The sequence below is a fragment of the Dermochelys coriacea genome, chromosome 2, assembly GCF_009764565.3.
Source record: "Dermochelys coriacea isolate rDerCor1 chromosome 2, rDerCor1.pri.v4, whole genome shotgun sequence".
Classification (NCBI taxonomy): domain Eukaryota; kingdom Metazoa; phylum Chordata; order Testudines; family Dermochelyidae; genus Dermochelys; species Dermochelys coriacea.
In genome coordinates, this window is record NC_050069.1 from 193,787,097 (window position 1) to 193,808,242 (window position 21,146).

Sequence of the window (21,146 nt, forward strand, 5' to 3'; positions counted from 1 at the left end):
TGTATGACCGAACCAAGAACATCAACTGGTTATGAAATCAAGGTTACACAGTTTCAAGAACATTTCAGCTACAAGCTGGTGATCAGGGAGAATCTTTAAAAAGGAAGAGTAAAAGTTGCAGAACGCTTGACTTTTCCTCTTGTAAGCTGTTCCTTTTAAAAAGGAAGAGAGCAAAAAAGAGAGAAAAAGAAAAAAGAAAGAGACCTCATGGTTGAGATAGATTGTTAACTTTATTTTCTTCTCTGAGGACCAGTGGGGATTTCAGGCATTAAAAAAAAAAAAAAAAAAAAAAAAGGGAGATGAGACTGAAATAAAGCAGTCAAGAAAAGCAAAGCACAGGAGAAGAGGAGAAAGCAAGAGAGAAGTACAACCCACACCCAAACATCCACTGTGTGGAGGAGAGGTGAACGTGCAATATCCAAAAACAGAAAGAGCCAGAGAAAAGAAGCAAATTATTTCTATATTTTTCAGCTACTGGATCAAAGGGCTCCATTGCAGACCAGATTCTCCTGTCACCTCAGTTTTACAAAAATGTAACCACATTCATTTCAGTTGAACTACTTCTGATTTACACCTCGAGATCACAATCTCCCTTCCACAATCTGAAAGGGACTCTCTTCATGCACTGACATTCTTCAAGTTAGGATGCAAGTCTACATCAAACAGAAACAAGTACAACTTCACAGCCTGATTACAGTGAAAGGTAACTAGTCACTGAGTATCAGCATCAGAAAGCAAAGAATACACTGTCTCAGACAAAAAAAGCAAATATTGGGCAACTGGAATCTGAATGCCATTGGACTGACCCATTCCAGAATATGAAATGGACAGATATTGGTCGTCTAACTTAGCTGAAGGGGACGCTGACCTAAGATTCTGAGTGGATAGCCAAACCTCATTTCCTATGACAAGGTTGGGGGTGGCCTGGTGGAACAGTCACCAGGGTGCTCGTAAGCCTCCTTAGCAGATGTCAGCTGTACCAGACACTTCACAGGGATGTTAGAGTGAAACTGAGAATGCCAACTACGGGTTTCAAAGAAGTAGCTTTGTAGGGTGGAGACGTGTGCGCTATTATTATACACAAGTTCCGCATAGGGAAGCGGGGAAACCAAGTTTTCTTGGTCATCACTGCTTTTTGAACTAAAGAACTGCTCAAGGATCTGGTTGACTTGTTCCATTTGCCCATTGGCGTGCAGACGATATGAAGACGAGATGAGGGATTCTATGTCCAAAACCTTAGAAACTCCAGCCAGAAATGGGAGATGACCTAAGAGCCCCGGTCTGACACGATGCGTGTTTGCAGTCCGACAACGAAAAACCAAACCATTTCTGGGGCAGTAGTGATGGTGCGGCACAGGACAAAGCGTGCCATCTTAATGAAAAGATTAACCACCACTAAAATCGCTGTGTGCCCCTAACAAGGGAGTTTCACAATGAAGTCCATGGACATGTGACTCATTGGTGAGATGAGACAGGCAGTGGCTGGAGAAGACAGAATGGTGTTTAACATGGGCTTGTGGTTTTTGGCATACAGTTTTCATGATTTTCTATACATTTTTGACAGAGGTGCACAGGCCCAGCCACCAGAAAGTCCTTGACACCAAATTCCAAGCCTTGATGCGGCCGAAGTGACTAGCAACTGATATATATCAGAGCATAGCTTCAGGATTGGAAGCCTAATCTGTCCCTCCAGGATATAAATACGGCCTTTAGGGTAGAGGACATCATCCTGTAATCTGAACTTGGTGACAGGTTGGATACCGACACCATCCAAAGCCTGGAGGATTTGAGAAGCAACCAGGTCATCAGGCAACAAGGAACGCATGGAAGACATCAGGTTGCCATCTATTGCCCCATTAACAAAATTGGCTAAATTAACCCTAATATTGGGCCATAAATCACGCAATTATTTCCGTACTGGGATCTTGGAGACACACCCCATATATTTCAAAACTAGAAGATACCCCACATGGGATGCATTTAAAACAGATTTTATTGTAACCAGTGAATATAAAAAGGCAAACAGTAAAGTGGCAGTATAATGGCCTACTACTTTGAACAAATGAAGCAAACAGATGATATATTCTGAACATACAAAGCGTTCATGCTTTGTGCCTTTTTGGTGTGTTTTTCTGTCCTCTTCTCTGGTAAGATGAAATATATTCCCCCTGTGTTAATACCAAGCACACAAGACGCTGCTTCCCCAGAAGCCAAAGCAAGACTGCAATGTTCCTTTCTTGATCAAGTTGTTTCACCATTTCTGTATCCAGATCCCTCAGAAACATCTATCCCTTACTCTGTTATGCTATGTGTGATTCAACAAAAATCCAAATAATATATGCATTCAAACAGGCAATCTGCATGTGCAATGTAACAGCGAGTCTTTGCCCCAGCAACATCTGTCAAGCATGGGCCTTGCCAGAAAATCTGACAATTGTGGTTTCCCCAGAAATTCTTCCTAGCACATGTAGGCTTCCAGGAAAATCCATTTGACAGCATTATCTTCAAAGAAACTCAATTTTCTGGACAACTGTGACGATACATGAGGCAAACATTATCTGGGGTCTTGCATCTTTTTAAAAAAAAGAAAAGCCACTGAAACTATGATGATAAAAACAATGCTGAAAGAATCATACAATCATACCATAACTGCTGCCTCAAAATAAAAACATACCTGATACTGAAATATCTGCATAATTAATTTGGGACCTAACTGACCTCAATACCTTTTGAGTGACGTTTTTCGCTACCCTAAAAACCACAACAGGTATGCAGAGAAAACCTATGCTAGCGGGTTATCCTCCTCATTGTTTGAGGATACTTAAAGAAAGAAGAGGCAGGGGTTTGCCTATCATGTTTTATTTAAATGGTTATACATATTTGGGTCCAAGAGACCCCCGCAAAGACTTTGAAAGTGGAATACTCTCATTTTTCCCCATTGAATAACATTGAGGGGGTCTAACTGACCATTATCTTTTCAGTGACTTTTTTTTTTTTTTTTGGGCAACACAAACATCACAACAGATAGGATGAGAAAACCAATGAGGAAAGATCGACTTCATCATAATATGAGAATACTTAATGTATAAAGCACAGGTTTGACATGAACATTTTAATTTACATTTTTGTGCGTGTTCAGGTCAGATAACCCTCCTAATATTTTGGAGTCTAAAAACTGAGGAAGAAGTTCCCCTGCCAGAGCTATGGTACTCAACCTTATGGGACAGGACATCAGCCTTTCCGTTTCTTATCCTTGGGGTGATAGATTACTACAAAATTGAACTCGGCAAAGAAGAGGGACCAGCAGATCTGATGTTGGTTAATATGCCTGGCTGCATACAAGGACTGGGACTGGAATGTCTGGCCCCATCTAAGACAGGGGTTTTCAAACTGTGGATCGTGACCCAGTACTGGGTCACGGAACGCAAGGCACTGGGTCGCGGCGGCGCTGGTCAGCACCACCAACCAGGCCGTTAAAAGCCCCATCAGCTGTGCTGCCCGGCTAAGGCAGGCTAGTTCCTACCTGTTCTGTCACTGTGCTGCACCCCTGAAGCGGCCAGCAGCAGGTCCGGCTCCTAGGAGAAGGGGCCACAGAGTTCCCGGCCAATAGGAGCTGGGGCGGGGTGGGGGGGCAGTGCCTGCAGGCGAGAGCTGCGTGGAGCCGCTTGTGAACCTCTGCTTAGGAGCCAGACCTGCTGCTGGCTGCTTCCGGGGCACAGCGTGGTGTCAAAGCAGGTAGGAACTAGCCTGCCTTAGCATCCCCGCTGCACCACTGACCAGGAGCCGTACAAGGTAAGCCTGCACCTCAATTCCCTGCCTCAGCCCTGAGCCTCTTCCTGCATCCCAAACCCCTACCCCAGCCCAGAGCCCCCCCCACACCCTGAACCCCTCATTTCCAGCCTCACCCTGCAGCCCTCATCCCAACCCTCTGCTCCAGCCCTGAGCCCCTCCCACACCCCAAACTTCTCATCCCCAGCTCCATTGGGTTGCGGGCATCAACAATTTTCTTAAACTAGGTCACCAGAAAAAAAAAGTTTGAAAACCATTGATCTAAGAGATGGTGCAATTCCTCAAAAGCTGCCTCTATGGCTAACAGGTCCTTGTCTCATTTATCATAATTCCTCTCTGCCTGGACTAGCTTACATAAGTAGAAGGCACAAGGGTGCAGTTAGCCATGGGGCCCTAGTGACTGGGACAATACTATGCCCATAGGAAAAGTTTGATGCATCAGTCTCTACCATACATGGTTTTGTGGGGTCTGGATAGGTGTCATGGTGACTAAGATACATGAAGGTGGACTGGGCTTTTGGGGACCAAGTGAATGCAGAAGAGCAGTTATAGGGACAACTAAGCTAGAAAACCCCTTGATAAATTGCTTATAAAAATTGGCAAAGCCCATGATTTGCTGTACCCCATGGACGCCTTTCGGGGTATCCTAGTTAGATATGGCTGCCACATTGCACAGATCCATGGTTAGCCCTTTCGGAGACATATATACTCAAGGAATTCAACTGTACCTCAGTCAAACTCGCACTTCTCAAACTTATACAGATGGTTCTGATAGAGTCTCTCTAGGATGCTGTGTACAGGATGATCATGAAGATCCTGGTCTTCCAAAAAGAAGAGGATACCATCAATGTAGATAACTACAAAATGGTCTAGCATGTCCCTGAAGATATTGATAAAGTGCTGGAAGGTCACCAGACCACCTCTCAGGTCAAATCGACATAACTAGATATTGTCATGTAAAGCCTCCATTGTCATGTAAAATCTCCGCTCAATCCGGCGGAATGTGATTGTAAGATTTGTAACTTTTCAGTCATTGTGAGTCTGATCATTAAGTACTGTAACCTTTTGCAAACTTTATAACTTTAGTTATTGTTCCTTTTAAGCTTTGTAACCTTTTCAGTTACCACTTGTATAAACCTCCAAGCTTTGCAATACCCCATCACGCAATCAGAGAGTGTGTTAACAAGGGAGTGTGTGGGGGACTGGGCAGAGAGGAACTGCAGGGAGAATAGAGCCTGGAGCGTCTGATGCAGTCTGCCCTGAGAAGGCGATCATGGGGTGCTGTAAAGAAGAGAACCTCCTGGTATGCATGAAAGGAACGAGGCCTGGGAATGCTTCTCTGTGACAGACACAGAAGGGAAACTCAGTGCACGTGACAGGAGCCACCCAGTTCCAGCACAAGGAAGAAAGCATAGACAAGCCCCTTCTTCATCTGCTTGCCGGCCCAGATCCGTGACTGCAGGCGGACACACCAGATCTACTATGCTTCAGCTTCCTCTGCTGTCTCCAGTCCCTGTCCACCTGTGTGAGCGTGTGGGTGCCCAAGGGTATGAATGCGATGAATGAGTGCATGCATGAATAAGCCCCATCCCTTTTCTGTTTGATCCAACAGAGGCATTTAATAAAAACAATACAAGCGTAACTCTGGGTTGGTTTCTAGGGAAACTGAGGTAACAGATATTAGAAATGTTCCTATTGGGTACAGAAGGCAGTCTTCCACTTTCCTAATCTACACCAGATTATAAACTCCAGGGAGGTCTAACTTCATGAAGATGTCGGCAGAGTGAAGTAGTTCAAACAGTTTGCTGATAAGGGGTAGGCAATACTGGTTCTGGATGGTAACCTTGTTGGACACCCTGTAATCCACACAGGGCCACAGAGATCTGATGGATGAAACGCTTCTGAAGGTTCTCTTGAAGGTAGTTCCAGAGCGCCTATACTCAGAGAGGGAGTAGATGCCACCAAAATGGATCTTGGCTCCCGGCTGAAGGTCAATGGGGCAGAGCATCTGCATTCTTCTTATTGAGCATATCCACAAATTCTTGGTATTTAGCAGACATCACAGAAATAGTAGGAGGTGACACAGGGGATTCTGAGATTCCCTGTGACCCAACAGCCTCAGACTCACATTCTCTGAGGAGGCAGACTAAACCGCAGCAGACTTTTGACCCATGGCTGGGCTTTGGGAGACAAGATTGCCAACAGTGCAGGGAGTTGAAGTGTACTGTGCATGCCTGCCAACGGACATGCAAATTGCAACTAGCAAGCCAGCTAGGCTACACTGAGGATAACCAGAGAGGATTGGGCTTGGATGAGCCCAAACTGGAGGGTGTTTTGATGACCCTGGAGGATGGTGATCTCCAAGGGGGCAGTCTGGTGGGGCCCAACAAGAGAAGTGACCCATCAACAGAGCTTACCAAGTCTAGAGAGCTTTTTCACTGGATGGCAATCATGTGCACTTGCACAAACTCCAAGACCATGAAATTAGTGGAGGCACCCAAAACCACCAGTGGTTCCAGGTGGACCTGTGACATGTGGGGTGTCGAAGGGAAAGTCAGAGATGTTCTGGGTAACCATCGCCAGAGTACCAGCGAACAAGTCTCAGAATTGGATACTGCTGTTAGAAGAATACCAACCCAGCCCAGTCCCCTCTAATGGGCCTGGGACTTGATGTTTTCCCAGATGAGACACAGGTCAAGCCTTTGCAAGACAGCTTGATGCAAACTGTCCAGGTTCTCCACAGTACAGGCATAAATCTGCCCTTTGGCATCAATTTTTCTCAGCATCAGAAAGCCAGGGCTGATTTACATGGGCTCAGACTAGGGGGCAAAGCCAGCAGTTGGTGAGCTGGGATCTAGGAAACCAGCAAGGCACAGGAGGCTAAGTTTCGCTCTTGGCGGAACACTTCAATCTCCCTGGTCACTCAACAACAGACCTAAAAGTGGCAATTCTTCAACAAAAAAAATCTTCAAAAACAGACTCCAACATGAAACTGCGGAACTGGAATTAATTTGCAAACTGGACACCAACAGATTAGGCCTGAATAAAGAGAGTGGTTGGGTCATTATAAAACCTAAACCTAATTCCCCCTACTGTTACCCACACCTTTTTGTCAACTGTCTGAAATGGGCCACTCATTACCACTTCAAAAGTTATTTTTCCTCCCTTGGTATCCTGCTGTCAATTGAATTGTCTCGTTAGACTGACCTCACACTTGGTAAGGCAATTCACATCTTTTCATGTATTTATACCTACTCCTGTATTTTCCATTCCATGCATCTGATGAAGTGGGTTCTAGCCCACAAAAGCTTATGCCCAAATAAATTCATTAGTCTCTAACATGCCACAAGGACTTCTTGTTGTTTCTGTCAGACAGTTATTGATCAGTTCAATTAGGTCATCCAGGCCAGGCTGGGACACCCCCTGCACCAGCTAGTCTTTGATTGCTTCATTGAGGCTGAGCCAGAAGTCATAATGCTGCACAGCCTCCTTCCACCCAGTGTCTGCTACCAGGTGTAGAAACTCTGCAGTGAATTTGGCAATGGATAGGAGTGCCCCTGCCATGATGCTTCAAGCACAGCCTCTGCTATGCATGTGCAGTCCAGGTCATCAAAGATCATCACCAGAGTTGCACAAAGTTTTCAAACAGGCCCAGGAGCAGGCTAGATTTCTCCAGCAGGGAGCCTTGACCAGGGCCTTACCAGTCAGCAAGATGATGGTAAGTCCTTCCTAGTTGGGTTTGGTTGGTGGGGAATGCTTGTGGTTGCAAGAGAAACAGAAGCTGATCCTGATGCAGGACTCCACAAAATTTGCCATGGTCACTGCTGAACTTATCTGGCAGTGGACTCTTTGGTTCGGCATTGGAGCTTCAGGGCAGCAACATGACCCTGCAAGTTCTGTACAGCACACACTATCTCCGACAGGGAGAGGTTTGTTTTGGTGGAACCCAGGATGGCAGAGAACAGGGCCCCTTTTCTCCTGATGGATTTTTGTTGGCAGGCTGCTTAAACTGTTAGGGATTGGGGCCTGGGTGTTCAGGCCTACTGGTCAGAGCAGGCATCAGTAGCCAGGTGCCAGAACCAAGAGTCACAGCTGGAGTCAGAGCCCAGGGTCAGAACCAGAAGTCAGAACCAGATCCTGGAGCCACAGTCAGGAATCAGAGTGGAGGTCACCTGGAGTGAGGCAAGGCTGGAGTGGGACTGGGACCAGGACCAAGACAGGAGGACGGCTGGGCTTGGAACAAGCAGGTGCAGGAATTATCGTAGATGTAGGCAAATGCTTTGAGCAGCCAGTACTCTGCTGCTGATCTTAAGAGCAGGTCTGCTTCTCCTCTCAGCCAATCAGGTAGTTCAAATGGGGCCCAGCTGTGCTTGTTAGACTGCCTGTGGGTTAAGCTAGCAGGTAAGCACACTAGCTGCTGGTCCTTACTCCCAACACACCCTCGCTCTGCAGATGCTATTCTAGCCTGTTGCTAAAGTATCGGTTTGCATGCCTTTCCTCTTCCCTTTGACCACTCGGGCCCTGATCCAGCAAAGCACTTACACATGTGCTTAATTTTACGTATGTAAGTTGTCCCATTCCATGTCAATGAGGCTACACTTGTGTTTAAAATTAAAGTACAAATTTAAATGCTTTAGACTGTAAATTCTTCAGAACATGAATTTGTTTTTACATGTCTGTAAACTGTCTAGGACACAATTTTTCATCCTTAATGTGATGAAGTACAGCACTGCCATACTAGCCCCCTTTGCTGCTACACTGTGGAGAAATCAAGAAGTAGGTTTCACAGCATCATGACTGAAGGAATCAGCATCCACTTTTTTTTTTTTGACTGCCTAGTTGCAGAACACCATCATCAATTCTGGGGAACAGAAATGGGAAGATGCACATAACAAAAAGACACACAACTTAGAAATACCATACTAATGCAAAAGAAAAATCCAAGCTATAGATACTCTGTGAAATGAGTGGTCATTATTAAATGTGATATAGAAAGAACAGACCAGATTAAATCCATGCGATTCCATAAATTTGGTCCGGTGTGTCTACAGAACACATGGTATCCAGAGTTAAATCCTACATTAACTTTATACCTGTCTGTCAGATGTCAATACTATTTATACACATTGTCTTAGTAAATCTGTACTAGACATGCTGGCTATATAGTAAATGCACTATAAATAGGACACACATTATAAACTTCATGTAGGTATCAATGCGTCAAGATTTTATGCCAACAGAGGCGATTGCTAGTGACCAATAAAATACAACAGTACCCTATTTTGCAAATTTCTAAAAAATATATATATGCTGTGTATCCATTCAGCCAAATGAACACTAATAAATCATGTTCTGCCTTCAACCAGACATCTCAAGTAACCTCCACCCACTCACCTCCTCTCCTGTCATGAAGAAAATCAAGAGGAAGTACCACAGAATGTCAATCACACTGCCGATCCTTCCAGCACATGCCACTACCTATAATAAAGAAGGTAACATGTCAAGGTAGTGATCACCCTCTACCACTAGAGGTTTAAAATCATCTCAGCTGCAACAGATGCAGACCCCACCTAACAGGCAGCAGCATGGGGAGAGTTCATGCCAGAACCTGCCCTTCCCAGATAGCATTACAGTGGACTGCATCTTTATCCCGCCTCATTCCTTTGCTGGCCTTCTTCCTATGGGATTCTATACCTCCCAAATAGAATCGCCTCCCATGCCTGGACAGGCAATATGTGATCTTGCCCCAGCTTGCTAGCTCTGGCAAGATTTAATTTATTGATCTATTTATGAACTGAAAGCTAACTTGACCTTCCTCCAGAGAAAATACACAGGTAGCAGACAGGAAACATGGCAGGGTCACGTTCATAGAACTTCCTTCAAATCATTTGCTGAAGGTGCTAGTTTTTGCACCCAAACAAAACAGGAAAAGGGGTCATGCTCTCAGTCCAGCACAAGCCAACATCATCCACCAAGAGACCTTATGCCTTTATGATGGTTCTCGTCTTCCCCAGCCCCAAAAGGTAGTGTGGTCCTGGAGCCCAGGCCTATACCTGAATGGACTCCAGCCCTCCCTCACCGTTATTTTACACCCATAATCCCTATGGATTTCTAGAGGGGCATTCCCCAAAACAGTGGCTGCCTCTGGATACCCTCATTTGCATCCACAGAGCCTCAACGGAACATTTCCCATACAAAAGAGTTTCCCCAGTTTTTGGGACCAGCAAGGACCTTGCATCTGTGCCATCCCTGCTTTCATGAGTTTAGGGGCAGAGGGAAGTATGTGACTCTGGGTATTTTCCTTAGAACAATGATCCATCAAGTCTAATATCTTGACTCTGATGGTAGCCAATACCCAAGGAACCACAGAGAAGCTCTCCCCATTCACCTAAAAGGAACAGTTGCTTCCAAAATATGCAGACAGCTCACAATCATTCACAAAGTACATTTGTATCATCTGAAATCACCAGAATATAAACAATAGCTTCTTTAATATGAATAAAGAGCACCTATAACTTGAGTTTTTCTTTTGCATGATACATTCTAGAGTGGTAGTAGTGAGTTCATAATTAAGGTTGTTCCCAGCTTTGCATTACAAGTCAGACTTTGGCCCTCCAATATCATAAAAACGGTTTAAGATTGAACAAGCGATAGGCCCAGACTTGATCTGCACAACCAAATGTTAGAGGTTCAGGCATAAAAGAGTTTAAAATCTGGACTTGAGCCTGGATCTGAATTTGCAACTCAGGCCCATCTCAATTTGTGCCCCCACCCTCACCCACCACCTCAACACATAAGCTTATTATACAACTCTTGATAGAGAGTATAAAGCAAAAAGCATTAAAGTTTAAACATAATTACTTTCTTGTTGACCTCATCAATAAAAGACAAAGAACAGTAATAGGTTTTGGAATTTATCTAGTTTTTATTTTGGCATAATTGCTACATAAAACTTCAATTTATGGCACAGAAAACATCCAACGAAAAAAATTAACTTGTCTGCCGCGTGTTTAGCTTCTTCAGGTTTAGAAAGCACAGCCTTAGCTTTGTGAATGCATTAAGACTTATACTATATATTTCTGCATAGCTACAAAGCTTGCTTTAATTATTTGGTTATTAAGCTAGCAAGAAGAATATCTAAGGGGCCAATCACTTTGGTACATACAAACCTGTTTTATGAATTAGTATTACTACTATTCTTTAGAATCTGTATTACAGTAGCAACTTAAGGCCCCTTTCTGTGAGGTCTTTTTCCTCTTTTTTTTTTGCCAGCTTTACAATCTAAATAGACAAAGGGAGAATTATTATAACCATTTTTGAAATGGAGAACTAAGGCACAGAAATATTAAGTGACTTGCCCAAGGTCAAAAAAGTAAGTTTATGACAGAGCCAGGAATTGAACCCAGGTCTTCTAAGCACCACTCCAGTTCCTTAACAATAAGGGCATCCTTATTCTTAAATTTTAGCAATTCTATCTTCTGCATACAAAAACACACCTGCTCACCATCTTAAAACAAGAAAAAGGCTACTTTGAGCACCCAATTTCAGGCACCACCAATAAAATCCTGTAAATAAAAATATGTTTTTTTATGTCAGATCAGGATCAGTTCAGAGTTGTCAGAAGCGGTTACAAATGAAAAAAATTTGAACATACAATGCAGCCTGACAGACAAATCAAAAAGTGAAAGTGACATCCACAAATTCTGCTAGAGGGCACTGGGTGGTGTCCATCCATTTTCAAAATTTTTGCAGAGGAAAAAAAATTAAATCAGAATCACTTTGTTTTCCTCTTTACCTGATCCATGATAGAATAAGAGAGACTCATGCTAACCTCTGCTCCTCCCCCACCAACACAATCTGTACCTATTAGTGATTATGTGTAATTTCCTCCTGCTATCCCAAGAAAAGGAAATTACATAAAGAAAATTGCCACACTATTTAAGAGATGCTAGCAACAGTGGAATGTTAGCTTTATCCAGCCCAGCCACAGGTTTCTTACTACTCCTGACCACAGCTCTACAGACAGCTCTGTGCAGCCAGACTCCTGCACCCACATGAAGTGCCATCAGGGCCTATCAATAGGGATCCATGCATATGCTGGGGCCACCCATACAGAACTCATTGCAGTGTTCAGGCCTGAGATGTCAGGTTCAACAGAGGTAGCTCTGCAGTTCTGGATATGTTCATATACATGTATTGTATTAAAGTTGCCACTATTTTCCATATGAATATCACCAGCAGGCTCCGACAGCAATTCGGAAGGACTGCAACACACTGCTATGTCAACAGCAATGCAGGCTTCTGTAACATGTCAATGCTACATTGTAGCCTTAGTCATGGCCAATTTTGGCACAGATGTCACGGTGTTCATGGTAATCATGTACTCGTATTTGAATAAAGTCCATGATAAATCCACCCTGCACTCACCCGCAGTAGCAGCTCTTCTCCTGTGAGGTTGGTCCCGGCACCCTGCTCCAGGCATTGTGACTTGGCATATGTGGTTCCAGTGCTAATTAGGTTTGCCCCATCCATCCCTTCATAGATAAAGCTGGGGGGCAGACTCGCCAAACCTCAGTGGCACTGCGACCAGGTGTGTCAAGTGCCAAGAGTGGGGAGCTAGGACCAGCCCTGCACAAACTGGAGCTGCTGCTGTGGAGTGATCTCACTGTGAATCTTTCCTCCCTCCCCCCCCCCACCCCAACTGCTCCTGACTTTTTTTCCCCTGCACCTCTGCTGTGAAATTTACTTTAAAAAATAAGCTGTGCTAAAGTCATAGTCTGAGTAGTGCCAAAATCTCGTATCAACAGCAAGATTAATGTAACCCTGTTGCCTTCCCTGGCTGCACCCAGATAAAACTGACTGGAACTTCGCTAACAGATCACACCACACGATCCATTGTCTACAGCCAAGCTCTACGATACAACCGCATTTGCTCCAGCCCCTCAGACAGAGGCAAACACCTACAAGATTTCTACCAGGCATTCTTACAGCTACAATACCCACCTGCTGAAGTGAAGAAACAGATTGACAGAGCCAGAAGAGCACCCAGAAATCGCCTACTACAGGACAGGCCCAACAAAGAAAATAACAGAACGCCACTAGCCATCACCTTCAGCCCCCAACTAAAACCTCTCCAACGCATCATCAAGGACCTACAACCTATCCTGAAGGACGACCCATCACTCTCACAGATCTTGGAAGACAGGCCAGTCCTTGCTTACAGACAGCCCCCCAATCTGAAGCAAATACTCACCAGCAACCACACACCACACAACAGAACCACTAACGCAGGAACCTATCCTTGCAACAAAGCCCATTGCCAACTCTGTCCACATATCTATTCAGGGTATATCATCATAGGGCCTAATCACATCAGCCACACTATCAGAGGCTCGTTCACCTGCGCATCTACCAATGTGATATATGCCATCATGTGCCAGCAATGCCCCTCTGCCATGTACATTGGTTAAACTGAACAGTCTCTATATAAAAGAATAAATGGACACAAATCAGACGTCAAGAATTATAACATTCAAAAACCAGTTGGAGAACACTTCAATTTCTCCGGTCACTCGATTACAGACCTGAGAGTGGCTATCCTTCAACAAAAAAACTTCAAAAACAGACTCCAGCGAGGGACTGCTGAATTGGAATTAATTTGCAAACTGGATACAATTAACTTAGGCTTGAATAGAGACTGGGAGTGGATGAGTCATTATACAAAGTAAAATTATTTCCCCATGTTATTTCTCCCCCCCATCCCACCCCCCACTGTTCCTCAGATGGTCTTGTTAACTGCTGGAAATGGCCCACCTTGCTTGTCACCATGAAAGGTTTTCCTCTTTCCCCCTTGCTCCTGCTGGTGATGGCTCATCTTAAGTGATCACTCTCCTTACAGTTGTATGATAAAACCCGTTGTTTCATGTGCTCTGTGTGTGTATATAAATCTCCCCACTGTATTTTCCACTGAATGCATCCGATGAAGTGAGCTGTAGCTCACGAAAGCTTATGCTCAAATAAATTTGTTAGTCTCTAAAGGTGCCACATGTACTCCTTTTCTTTTTGCGAAAACACACTAACACGGCTGCTACTTTGAAAGCTAACAATTCTGTTGATGGTGCGAAAGGAGGAACAGAATCCAGCTACCACCCTCAGTTGTGTTGGCTCTGCAAGGCTAACAGGAGTAAAAAGTATTTTATTCACTAAAGCAAACAGATACCATCTACTACACAGTGAGCAGAACTGATGAATAAGGTGGTACCCTTTTAGCAATCACTTTTCAGAACAGAACTGCACTTTAAAGTTCTAAGAAGGCTTTTGAAAGCAACACTGACTATGAAATAAATGCACTGTTTTGAGGTGGGGCGGGAGGTTTATCACCTACATACAAATTGTGACAAAGCTCCTCCTCTGCCTTGGTGGGTCCTGCACTTATTGGCAGATTTGCTCGCCTCAGAGATTCACGCCCCAGAGACTCAGTTTGGACACTTTTGCTAGTGGCTCAAACCTGCCATTCACTCAGCTAACCTCATCACTGGCCAGCATGGGGAAAAGGAAGAAGAACAATCGCCGCAACCTCTGCTGATCCACCATGTGGGTCAGGGAACAGCCCAGAGACCTTCCCCTCTGGTGGAACCCACAGTCCAGGTCAACTCCTCCTGTGTCTGATCAGGAGTTGGGAGGTTTGGGGGGAACCTGGGCCTGCCCTCTACTCCAGGTTCCAGCCCAGGGCCCTGTGAACTGCAGCTGTCTAGAGTGCCTCCTGGAACAGCTGTGCGACAGCTACAACTCCCTGGGATACTTCCCCATGGCCTCCTCCCAACACCTCGTTTATCCTCACCACAGGATCTTCCTCCTGGCGTCTGAGAATGCTTATACTCCTCAGTCCTCCAGCAGTACACCTTCTCATTCTCAACTCATAGTGCCTCTTGCTCCCAGCTCCTCACATGCATGCCACAAACTGAAATGAGGTCCTTTTTAAACTCAGGTGCCCTGATTAGCCAGCCTCCCCTAATTGATTCTAGCAGCTTCTTAATTGGCTCCAGATGTCCTAATTAGCCTGCCTGCATTTGTTCCAGCAAGTTCCTTCTTGTTCTGGAACTGCCCCTGTTACCTTACCCAAGGAAAATGGACCTGCTTAATCTGGGACTAATATATCTGCCTTCTAACACTCTTACCTGGCAGAGGAGATACCATGATCATGAAGGTGGTTTTCCCAGGGTGAGGCTCAACCATTGCACTGCGGGCGTGCCGACCCCTGCAATTTCCCCAAATGCGGGAAGCTTGACTGCATAATTTGTGGTAGTGGGGGACTGCATTCATGCTGAGAAACACTCTCCTGTAGCCATCTGGCCTGACCCTGTCACAAAATGTTCAAGTTTCACTCCAAAACTTAGAACCTGAACCATGCAAGTCAACAGCAAATCTCCCATGGAATTCTCAGCATCTGTCTTGAGCACGTCTATGCATTATAAATAGATATCTATTTTCTTCTTTTTCTAAAGTGTTCCTTCAGTTGTAAAGGCTGCTACTGCTGTTAAGTAAAGTGCACCCATTTCACAAGTAAAGAGGGAGATAAAAAGGTCTCTCCTGTGAAGTACTGCATTGTATTCATGTGAGAGAACAGGCTTCTTTAAGAGGAGAGAGAGAATAGTTGGGATGACTCCTGAGATTAGTAATGGAAAGAGCATTTTAATATGTGAAATGAGCTGACTGTCAAGGTCCAATCCCCAGAGTGCTTTATCACAATTGGCACCCTTAGCAGTAGGCTCAGAGGCTGAGGACTGAATGGGCCCAAGTTCTGTCTTCCACGTGGCCCATTTATGCCACTCTGGCAACATAAAGGGGTTGTAAACTCAGCACAAACAGGTTATGGGAACTAGCCTTAATTTTAAAGAAAGTCCTCAGATAGCACTGTGCCCTCCCTCTGCTCCCCCGCCTTACTCTCTCTGGTGTAGATATGGTTCTAGCCACACCCCACTCTCTGGCTATTCTCAGATGTGGAATGGACTGTTGGGGGATGCTGCAGCAAAGCACAGATTAGAGCAGCTCTGAGACTGCTCTGATTTACACCTGGGAAAATGAGAAAGAAAAAGATCAAAGGTGGCTTAAAGATGCATTTGCTGCCAAACTCTTCCTGCATCTAGTGTAGATCAAGGAGAATCTGGCCAGAGGCTAAAATACTCAGTGGTCCCTCCAGATCACGGAAGATGCATATTAAAGGAATACTGTCAATTTAAAAATCATGTATTATAAACAGATATAATTCTGTACTGTTGTAACAACCTTTGATGATTAAAAGTGAAAGAATTTTAAAATCCAATTTGCTTATTAGTTTTTTTTCTCTCTTCATTGCATCCATTTCTTTTGTAGAACAAATCAATGAAGTCTGTTTCACTTTGGGATGCTTTGTATTGCATTTATAGGGTTTCAAAAATGCAGATAAATGTTAACATGTTTAAAATCAACTGTTTCCACTGGAATTTTAAAAATAAAAATTGTGACATTAATCTAGAGCTTTCAGGTTAGAAAAGTCTTGGTTTGGCCCAAAAATTAAATCCTTGGTCAAATTTAAAACTAAGTCTCCTTAATGAAGTGGAATGGGAAACTTTCCACTGCTCTTTTTTCCCTGTAGAAAGAACATATAAATACAAGACATTCTTCAAATAATTAAGAGTTTGACCTAAAACTGTTAAAAGCTATTGAATTTAATAACTAGGACAAAAACGTATCATTAGCCTACCTGTTGTCTGTAAGTGATATCAAAGCTTTTCTTATGTAGTAGTACTTATAAATGAGATTCCTACAATACACAGATGCAAGGACAGAGTTGTACCTTCCACTTTTCATTTCACCACATCCCTATTAAGGCCCTAATCCTGTAAAAAAAAAAAAACACACACACGCTTAATACATGTGAGTAGTGCCACTGGACAACAGAATTACTCATGCTAAAAGTTAAGCATGTGTATGCGTCTTTGTGGGATCGGGGCTTAGACAAGATTCTGATAGTTATTTTGTGGCCTCTCTGTTACACAATTTCTGCCCAATATATCTTTAGTGTAGTCAAAAAAAGTGACAAGATTCTGAGCTAGAGAAGCACCAGCAGATATTACTATGAAAGTGGAATGGTTCATTTAATAGGGTTGATGGAGAAACTATTAAAGAAATCCTCCAAAAAAAAAAAAAAATCACAGAATAGACCCTGATGTCTGTGGCAGTGACTATTCAGTACTACTCAGAGAGCAATTATGAAAGTAAAGCCAGTCTGACACAGGATTGTGCACTGTCCAGTAACTGGCTTTGAAGACTCCAGGTGTAAGCTCACCCATGCTGATTTCAAGGCTCTGGTGTTTATTCACTCTCAATGGTATCCACTCTGTCTGATGAGCAATTTTTACATTTTCTATGAAGTTCAGCTCACCTGTAGCATCTGATTTTGAAATAGATTTAGGCTCCAAAAACACCCACATGCCTCATGTTAGGAAACCATTTTAGATATGACCATTGAAGTCAATGGAGCAACGACATTTTACAGCAGCTGAGGATCTGCCCCATGGGTTTTAAAAGCAGTTTCTGCAAACACTTATGTTGGCTGGTGTGGCTAGGGCATAACTTTGTTATAAATATTTGTGAAAACGCTGAGTCTAGTTTGATGCCACTGAGAACAAATGTATGTCCTGGCTACATCAACCAGCATAACTGTTTCAGAAAGCTTAAAAATAACAATAGTTTCATATTGATGGGGGTTGCAAATCGGGGGGAGGAGGGGGCACGGCGTGGTACAATCTAATTTGCAGCTGGGCCAATAGAATCACAAGAAACTCAAGGTCAAAAGTGAGTTGATAGGTCAGACAATTTAATTGGAAAAAGTACTTCACTTTAGTTACCCAACTCATTTAGTACTGTTATTTAACAGAGAATGGCTGTAGACAATTAGTCCCGAAACATTAAACAGGAAACTAGATTGTATGTCCATGGCATACTTTACAAGTTTTGGAGGTTGAACTCTGGCCCCAGTGATGGATAATTAAAGCAAGCACTGGGGTATCCAAGTAGAACTGCCACCCTGAAGGTATAAACCCATCAGATTTGCTTTTGCAGCAATAAATGATAAGGCTGGTTCCGACATACAAAAAATATTGCTACTGTATGCCAATGAAAATGATGGCGAGGACACTGCGAAATCTTGCAAACAATATGTTTAACTTGAAGCATAAGAGTAGCCCCATTGACGTCAGTGGCACTACTCACACCAGCCTAGGCATGTACATAAGTGTTTACAGTTTGGAGCTAATCTTGGGTAACCCACTGGCGAGTGCATGTTACAGGTCCCCACAATGCTTGATCCACAGAGAAAACGAGCTATTTCAGCCCCCACTAGAGAGCCCTGACTCACAGTGCAACTGTAGCAGCTCATGCTTTTAGCTCTGCAGTCCCCCAGGTCAATTGCCAGTGTGTTGGTTGGGGGGTATTGCACTTGCACCACTGAAGTCAATGGGAGCTTTATCAGCTAATTTCCAAACATACCAAGATCAGGTAGAAATGTAAAATAGCATTGTGCAATCTTAAAGTTAGAGCACATATCTAAATGTTCTCTCCCAACACTTTACTAATAGATAAATGCCAACTACTGTACATTATGTTGTCAATAGTAATCCCACTGTGATATTTAATATTCTAACATTATTCCTTGCAATTATCAGATACTGCAGTTATGGGCACCAGTGTACGAAACTAGATAACAAATGTGTATTTTGTCTTTTGGCAAATGCTGCCTTTTTAATGACAGCCATTATATATTAATAGAACAATGTAAATATGAGTTGAGTAGTGTGTGTTAACTGAAGTGGGGGGAGAAGGTAGTGAATTTAGTGTTCATGTAAGGTACCAGACAGATAATCCTGGAGAATCAAATCCAGGTTATCAATCAAACAGGTACACAAGAGGCAGCAGCAATACAAACTTTGCCATAATGTTTAGTCATCATACATCACCTGTGATACAGAAAGTCACCCCACTAAAGTGATGGTATAATTCAGCCTCCATAACCATGAAGGGCCTGATTTACAAAGATATTTAGACACCTAAAGACACAAATAGGCACCTAATGGAATTTTCTAAAGCACCTAGGTCCTTAACTCCAATTCAGATAGAGCAGGGACTTCAACCTGGGTCTCTGAAGTCCCAGGCAACTTCCCTAATCATCAGTCTGCAGAGTCAGTCTCTTTCTGCCTCAGTGACTATATAGTTACTTATATAAAGAGAGAGTGACTGGTGATTAGGGCACTTGCTGAGGATGTGGGAATCAGGCAGAACAGGGACTTGAACTTGGAGCCTTCCACATCCCCTGTGAGGGCTGTAACCCTAATGCTGGTGGCTAATCAGGTCTCTTACCCACATCCTAGGAATTCCATCCAAGACCTGAAAACTTTCCCAACACTTCATTGAAAGTGACCTATTTCAAGGGGGGGGGGGGGGGGAAAGACGGGAAACCTTTCATGAAATATTCCCAACCAGCTTTACAAACAACCCTCATTTTTGTTTAATACCAACCTTTCATCCAGGGAGTCAAAGGAGAAAGATTTATGGAGGCACTAGAGGTTCAAGGACTGGGACTTGCTCTGTTCCGTGCTGGCTTTCTTCCCCTACCTCCCAAAGTTTAAAAAAAGCCTCAAAAAAGTTAATGGGCCTATGAACAGACACAGAGGGCTGCCCATGTGGATCGGCTTACAGGCATGGCACCGTAGCGGGGCAAGGGACTTAAATTTTTAGGACATAAACACTGCAGTAGGGAACTAAGCAATGGTTTGGTATCATAACGTAATCAACTTCTCCTGCCTCATGACCAGTGCTTGAATTCTGACAATTTGTCCCAGTCTTAAAGTGCTTTCAAGAGGGAAAGCACTAAGCTGTGACAGTGATAAGAAAAGGAACAACAGCAAGACCTAACTCTTAGATAGCACTGAGCTTCTCTGTAAAGATGACTGTATCATTATTCCCAAAGTACAGACGGGGACATACCTAATCTCCATATCCCGGGAAGTTTCCGGTCCCTTTCGAATTTCTTTCCATTTTTCCTCTCCAATTATATACGCTGCCCCTACTTCGGAAGCTCCTTGCAGTTGCGAGAAACAGCAACCGAAGCCCGACCCCCCCAAACCTGGCCGATATTTGGGATCCCGGTTCCACAGTCCCAGCCTAGCACACAGAGCATGGCTCAGTGGCCACACCGCAGAGAGCGGCGGGGCCTCGGCGCTGCCTCGACAAACAAGCCCAGGGCTGAAACAAGCGCCGCCCGCTGGTCTGTCTATGCCACACCGCGCTGGCCGGGTCTCAGGCGGGTAACTCCTCACCTGCCGCCGCCAGGACACTGCAGCAGCCGCAGCTCCCTGCCCGGGCTCCTCCTCCTCGTGCCGCCGCTGCAGCAGGGTCTCCGCGTTCTGTCTCCGCCCCCCGCCCGCGGAACCTCACGACTTCACCCGCCCTCTCTCGGCGCGCGCCGCAGCCAGCACGAGCTCCTCAGGCCCGGCCGGCAGCTCTACGCAAAGTGTGTGTAGCAGGGCAGCGGCAAGCGCGCACGCGCGTCCACCCCCCCTTGCTCTCTTGTTTATGTCCAGTCCCGGAGCGCCCAGCCCGCCTCGCAGACAGGCGCTTGCTCATGCTCAGTGCCTGCATGGTCACTTTCTGTCGGGCAGCCCCTGAACTGCCTACATGCATTGTGGGGATTGTAGTTTTGTAATATACTCCTATTTTACTTTGGAAAAAGAACAGGAGGACTTGTGGCACCTTAGAGACTAACACATTTATTCTAGCATAAGCTTTCGTGAGCTACAGCTCACTTCATTGGATGCATTTGGTGGAAAAAACTCTTAGTGAGCTGTAGCTCACGAAAGCTTATGCTCTAATAAATGTGTTAGTCTCTAAGGTGCCACAAGTCCTCCTTTTCTTTTTGCGAATACAGACTAACATGGCGGCTACTCTGAAACCTATTTTACTTTGGGTTTTCCTGGAAGTGTCTCTGTGTGTAGGGGAGTAGGGAGAAGAGGAGGAGGACTAATCTTCTGTTTCTTATCCAGACCGTGTTAGTCTGGATCTGTAAAAGCAGCAGAGAGGCCTGTGGCACCTTATAGACTAACTGAAAGCTTATGCTCCTATATGTCTGTTAGCCTATAAGGTACCATAGGACTCTTTGCCCTCTGTTTCTTGTTATTTTAAACATTAAATGCAGTGTAGTTATTTTATTCAGTGTTGGGCCCAGGTTGTTAGAAAGACAAGGTGGATGAGGTAATATCTTTTATTGGACCAACTTCTGTGGGTGAGAGAGAAGCTTTGGCGCTTACCCAGAGCTCTTCCTC

At 44.4% G+C, this 21,146-nt stretch overlaps 1 protein-coding gene and 1 non-coding gene across 9 annotated transcripts in view; one reads left to right on the forward strand and one right to left on the reverse strand.

The window, feature by feature from the left end:
- POMGNT2 (protein O-linked mannose N-acetylglucosaminyltransferase 2 (beta 1,4-)) overlaps positions 1-20,475 on the reverse strand; it is a 43,984-nt gene extending 23,509 nt beyond the window's left edge. For 2 of the 8 annotated variants that reach the window (XM_038388833.2, XM_038388838.2), the window contains exons 1-3: positions 20,145-20,398; positions 16,532-16,667; positions 9,184-9,267 (exon numbers count right to left, since the gene is read on the reverse strand). The gene's annotated coding sequence lies outside the window, so the exon portion shown is untranslated. Of the gene's footprint in view, positions 1-9,183; positions 9,268-16,531; positions 16,668-19,344; positions 19,755-19,812; positions 20,096-20,144 lie in introns of those variants that run through there. The other 6 variants (XM_038388835.2, XM_038388834.2, XM_038388839.2 and 3 more) reach the window with 6 other exon arrangements.
- On the forward strand, positions 14,959-15,128 carry LOC119852366. The gene has a single exon (XR_005291634.1). It is a non-coding gene; the product is annotated as a U1 spliceosomal RNA (small nuclear RNA).
- Positions 20,476-21,146: the final 671 nt, after the last annotated feature.